This window comes from Fundulus heteroclitus, chromosome 22 (assembly GCF_011125445.2).
Source record: "Fundulus heteroclitus isolate FHET01 chromosome 22, MU-UCD_Fhet_4.1, whole genome shotgun sequence".
Taxonomy (NCBI): domain Eukaryota; kingdom Metazoa; phylum Chordata; class Actinopteri; order Cyprinodontiformes; family Fundulidae; genus Fundulus; species Fundulus heteroclitus.
Window position 1 is genome coordinate 37584913 of NC_046382.1, and position 6850 is coordinate 37591762.

Consider the following 6850-nt stretch of genomic DNA (forward strand, 5'->3'; position numbering starts at 1 on the left):
TGACTTATCCCAATCACATCTGAAACTTATGGATTCATATCTGAATCAACTTTCGGTAAAAGTTCAAGCTTTATCAGGCTGATCTAAAAACATGAATGTGAATCCTTTTCAGGAAGCGCAATCTAACTACAGATGGCAGCAGGTGGTAAGGCAAACGGGACCATTCTGGTCAGGATGTGTGTACAGGTACAGCTCAAGACATTTGAAAAAAAGTTCAAAAGGTTTGTCCCTCACTTCCAAATTGAAACTCATACATTATATAGATCCATTACACATAAACAAGCCTTTATGTCTTGTAGTTTTGATGATTATGGAGCAACACAGAACAAAAAGCAGAAACGTTGTTTCAGGAAATGAGAATTTCGTGAAAAAGTGAAATGATAGAAACTCATGAAGTCACACACTCAGCACCTGCAAAGGTTGGACCTCTAAATGGTCTCTCGGCCTCTAAATGGTCTCTTGGTCTGCATCCATAGGCTACGGACAATGATGGGGAAGACTGCAGACTTGACAGGTGTCAAGAAGACACTGGTACCCTCTACGAGGACAGTAAGCCACAAAAGGTTACTGTTGAAGATGCTGGTTGTCCAAAAGCATTCATAGAAATGAGCGGAAAGAAAAAGGTGCTCCAGCAAAGGCGGTAACAGCAGCTTTGAGAAGATTATCCCGCAAAATCCATTGAATTTTGGGATCTTGACAAAGAGCGGACTGAGACTGGAGTGCATCAAGAGTCACTACGCACAGTCATATCCTACACATGGTCTATACATCTCGCACTCCTTGTGTTAAGCCACTCTTGAACAAGAGATTTCAGAAGCATTTTACTGGGACTAGGGAGAAAAAAATGGCTGTGCTTTCCCGATGACAGTAAATTCTGGATTTCATTTGGAGATCAAGGTCCTGGAGTCTGGAGGAAGATAGGAGAGACACAGAATCCACGTGTGTTGAAGTCCAGTGTGACGTTTCCACAGTCGGAATGATCTGGGGTGCCATGTTATCGGCTGGTATTGGTCCACTGGGGTTTTCTGAACTCCACAGTCAACTTAGTCATGTAGCAGGAAATGTTAGACCACCTGAAGGCGGCTATCAAAGCAACCTGGGCTTCCATCACACACTTAGCACAACCACAGGCGGATCGCAAAAGGAGATGAGATCCATATTCTTCAGAGCCTGTGTTTTCTGTTTCATATACTTTTGTAATTGATGCTATGCCATCTTCAGATTTTCTGACGTACACACATCAACACTACATAATAGTTTACTCTATGTGTAATAACTCTATGTGACATGAGTTCCACTTTCTGAAATGAGAAAATAAATAACACATAATATATATTATATATATATATATCTATATATATATATATATATATATATATATATATATATATATATAGCACTGCACCAGTAGGGGCCAGAGTGCACGGCACAGGAAGATGATCTGCCAGTAGCCGGATCATTATTGTCTGCAGTATGGGACAGCTTGACTCTCCTTGGTGTGTAGATCTCGGTGGTCGACCACAATAAACATACCAAGTTTGACTTTATTATTCAACACAGTGGAAATAGCAGGAACTAGAAATATGCTCATGGAGTCAATTCTGCAGTCACAATGACATCATTTGACTCAGTGATTAATTCCCACTGGTGATCGCTGCAGCTTTCCTGTTGCTGGGATTGCAAGGGCATAAATAGGACTTCAGCAAATTTATGAAATCTCTGCACATGTACCAGATCAGAATGGGAAGATCAAACAAGCTGCCTCACCGCCCCGCCGCTCCCGCCGCCCCTCCCGTCCCTCATTTATCCATTCAAACGTCGACAGCCCGTTTCAACGCCCTCTTTGTCTCCCTCTCGAAGGTTTTTGTGCTCGCCGACTGTTCCCCAGTCACACCAAACACTCGCCCCTTTCTCCCGACTCCTCTTTTCTGACGGCCCACACACACCACCCTCTCTGTTCAGAGAAGTGAAGATTCCTGAAACACTTAGAAATCCTTTTTTTAATGTGAAATCGACGCTCATTTTTCGGAGCTTAACCCCCCGATACCACGGCCTGGGTAAAATCGCTCTTGTCTGGTCGAGCCGGTCAAAATTCGACTGACCAACTGGCTGTGGAGGTGGGAGGCAAAAACTGTCATTTCAGTGAGTTGACTTTAAGCCTCCTGAGCGCTTTGCCCAATCTGTTGCGCAACCGGCTTAATGTCGTTGCATTGGGTTCCTTATGCATGCCTGAATAATGAGCTCAAAATTCTGGGGAGTAGATTCGGAGTAATGACAGTGTGCGCTTGTGTGCGCTTGCGTGCAGAGTGACCTGTTCAGTTGGTATCGTCTTCCGCCCAAGGTGAATGTTGACAGAACCGTGTACAGGCTTGCACCTGAACGCTGATGGCTGATGGCTCCGTCTACGATCGGCTGCATGCCCCGGCATGGCTTTGAGGTTTCACTTCACACTGTTTTAGCTACCACCCCCACCCCCGAGAAAAAAACAAAAAAAAAAACCCCTGTCAGTGTTTGTTTTAGTGACCTATGCGGATTAGAGGGATAAGAAGATGCCACCTCTGCCTTTCCTTTGGCTTCAGTGTGTTACAGCATCAGAATTATGCTTTTAACATTAACCTCAAGAGTCGTTTCTTACGTTTTTTTTTTTGTTTTTCGCGTTTGTCACGATGTTTCAAGGCAGTGTTGATCGACAGCGCTTTAAGTTTTCTGAAGCTTTCTTTTTGCTGCTCTATCACTCATTTGTTCTCAGTCTTTTCAAGCTGACAGCGGTAGCGCTTGTGTTTTGATCGATCGGAAGTGTTCTCGGAAAAGAAAAGACAAAATTAAACATCAGATGTAAAACCTGCCACCGTGCAGGCCTGTGCAAATTCTCCGTTATCCAGGTCATCACAACAGCAAACGGGCTTATTAGTTTGAAAACACTTGCTGTATTTAGCTTATTTTAATAATTAAAACAGCTTTTAATGCACAAAAGTTTGTATTTTAGTTAAAGTCCCCGGATAGAAGTGGTCCGATTTACTATGAAATTAGAGAGAAAAGCGTGCTTATTAAAAGATTATTACATTGTTTTGTAAGATCTTGACCTGTCTGGAAAAATTTTACACCAATTAAAATAATAAAAAAAAAACTTTCCATCGGCATAAGCCATCTGGACTGGTGGACCAAATCTTTCTTTAAATGCAGTTGGGGGGGGGGGGGGGGGGGGCACACACCAGGGGCCAATTTTTGAATATGCCTGATCTAGAATGATCTGCACCGTTTTTGCAGACAATCATGGATGATAGGGTTTAAGAAGTGTTGCCTATAGACATTACAGAAAACCCTGCAACATTGGATGTTTAAGACTCCATGCAGAACAACCCAGGGCAAGGAAAGGACTTGAACCCAGGACCTTCTTGCTGCACTACCCACTGCGTCACTGTACAGCCCTGTTTAAGACACATTTTTATAAAACACCTCATCGTCACTCCATTGCATACCTGCCTATTGTTTTAATTGCTTAGAAAGTCGTGGTACCTTAAAAGAAATATGCATAAGGCTCATTATGCATTTGTTACTGTGATCACCAGATAATCCAGTTTGCCACTTAGCTCTGACATGCTACGCGTACCACAGATGAGCACCAATGCTACAGAATCGGGGCAATCATGACTGGAACAAAGACCCATTAATTGAATTACTTAATCCTATCACTATGTTAGCTGTCTGAATGACTCGCCCACTTCTCTAAGGCAGTCACTTTAAACTGAAAGTGAAACTGATGACATGGCCTACTTTCTTCTGATTAATTCTGCTGAAAAGTATTTGACCTCTTGGGAGCGCTAATAGAGCATTGCTGTTTCATTACCAGTTCTTCAGGTTGTCCTTAAATATGAAAAGTGCTAAATAAAAGAAACAGTGGCATCGTAACAAAAGTCATGTGTCCCGTCCTGACTCAGCATAGCACTGAATTCCACACCCTTGATCCCAATGCATTCAGAATAGGACCGTATCAAAAGTGACATGCTTTAAAAACATTATGGGACTTGATGGTCCACACAATTGCCTTTGATTACTCACATTTAGACATGTGCAACAGTGCCATTGCAAACTGACAACTGGACAATTTGGCAGGAAAGAAATATTGCAGGTGGGTCAGATACGCTGGGAGAAACAAACATCAAGGTTAGAGAAAACAAGCCCAATAAAAAGCTTGAAGCTTTTAAAAAAGGAAACCAAGGGAAACATTTGCCCCTACCAGGCTAAACGTTGTTTGTTCCTTTAAATGCCATGATGCTTGAGAGCATCATAAAACGGTCAGTAAAGCTCCCTGACTGGGAGAAAACCTCCCAGTCAACATAAGCTAATGCTAGCTGTTGTTAGCTCTGCGTTTCCACAACCCCCCCAAAAGAAAAACTACCGCCAGGATTGTCCAGTTTTCTGGGGGAAGCCCTGAAATCAATGACCTTTTTCACGTTCTCAGCATTAAGAGATTAAGGTGAGTTTTTTCAACAGTCTGGAAAGGAATTAGTTTTCAAACATCTCTCTACCTTGAGCACTTAAACTACCTGGATCATGTTGATTCCCCTTCTTCGCCTACAGAAGACCCATTAGTCAAACGGCTGTAAAGTAATAGTGCGACCGGATGTTAACACCAACTCTGTCCAATGATACGTCGTTGCAATCCACTGTTTTTGCGTGACAGAGATAAGAGAGAGGACCTGTGCTGCACAACTAATGACACATGACCCTAAAACAATGTGGCGACTAACAACAACACTCTTCCCAAGGCAAAGCCTCTTCCCAGAAGGCTTGATTTCTATCTCACAGACAGTCGAGGCGGCTCTCCTGAACATTCGCATACGCACTGAACACACAATGAACTCATTATGTTTTTTGACCCGTTCTTGTGAGTTAGTATCTTACTTCACAATCTGTCTTCTAGCCGGATGAAAGCCGATAGTAAAAAACAAATCATCTTGTAAAAATACCTCGCCCAGAGTTGATTATTGTTAACCAACGGACCAGGCAGCACTTCTATCATTTCCACTGTGGTGAAAGTTTGCTTAACAGAACATTACTTGATCAAATTTGTGGGGCTTTGTCTGTTTCCTTGAGAAAAGCAATGGAAGTGAATTCTATTAAAAGCTAGGCTAAGAACAATGGGGCGAACCATCAAAAAATAGGGCAAATCTGAGGGGAAGTAACACAGCTCACAATTGAAAGGTGTCAATTGAAAAGTTTTAACTGATTAGGACAACCGACTGCACATTGATTTTTTTTTTCAAGCAGGCGTAATTAGTTACTAAGTGCCTTTTAACCTCCACCGGATGCTCCAAGCACTCTGCAGTGGGTTCTCATGCACCCATTTAAACTCTCATTTCAGCAGCACTGCTAGGTCTGAACGTGCAGACACAAACCAAGGGGAAGTATGCGGTCCACTGTCTTTCCACCTATTCTCCACTGTACTGCCTCTCTCTCTCTTTGCGCACTTGGGAGGCACATTTGCACCAGAACTGAACATTTTCTCATTTTTGTCATTTCAGCCTATTAACACAGCACCAACATGCAGAGGAAAAAAAGGCACTCAGGGGAATTCTATAGTTGCTCTAAAAAGGTCAATTACACAAGCAAATTCACTCATGATATAAGCATGGTTCTCCTAAAGAAAATGATAAAACGCAGTGCTCGTTCTGCAGCAGTACAATTGCATTTACTGTAGGTCTTTCACTTGTGAACTGTGAGTTCAGAGTAAATAAACATGGATGACCAGGATGAATATTGGAGATACTCTGTGGACTGATTTTAACTGGGAAAAAACAAAAACAAAAATGTTTTTGGTTAAAGGACTGAAGACAATGCTGCACTATCATATAAAGGTGAGCTGGGTTTTTTCTCTCTCTAGGTTTCCATCACCGCAGTTTCTGATTGGCTACACGTGACATTCAACAGTCTCCGTGCTCGTTTGTCCTCGGGGAACACCACACACGCTAGGATATCGGGCCAAGACAATCCAACATGCTGAATATCCCCGATTCGAGGTCATAGCGGTCCCGACGCTTCACCGATTGGACCTGATCGCTTTTAGCGCACCTTAAGAGCCACGCTGACAGTCGCCGCCTGTCGGAAGAGGAAGATCGGGGCGAAATTCGTGCTAAAAATCCTGCCGTGTGAACCAGCCTTTAGCTAAACAGCAGTGTGCAGCAACAAGTTGGGGAGGTGCAGCTTCGGCGCAGCTGTGCTTCAAACAGCCGGCAGAAACTCCAGCATTCCTCTGACGTCTTGTTAAAATGGCTCTAAGCAAGAGGAACAGGTATGATGGAACATTTCTTGGATCTAAACCTCCCAACTGTTTAGAGCTTCGGTATACCTTTCTGGCCCACCGGTAACCGGTCCGTGTCTAATTAAGGGACATCGAAATCTGCCAGACTTCCAGCACAATACGGATCAAAATATTTTTTTTCCATGATGACAATGCAAGATATTTCACTCGTTAAGCATCAAGGTCAATCAGAGGACATCCAAAACCGCAAAAACCTTCCTGAGAAAAAAAAAATTCTGGTCACAAAAACCCCAGAGAGTCACTGTGTGCAAACCAAAGAAGCTCTAACCACGGAAATGAGTTAACTTAGCAGATATTTATGTTGTCTGTTTTTCCTTACATCAGTGAAGCCAAACATAAATACAAAATGTTATAGCTTATTAAAATATTTTTAACTGGAACAGGAATAAGTCAAATGTGTGATGTTATAAGTGTTTGTTTTCAGTTTTACTTTGACACTGTAATAATTTAACATTTTATTCAAGGTTATCCCACCGTGAGATCCTCCCACCCAGCCATGCCTTAATGTGCATGGAGTGTTAAAGCAAC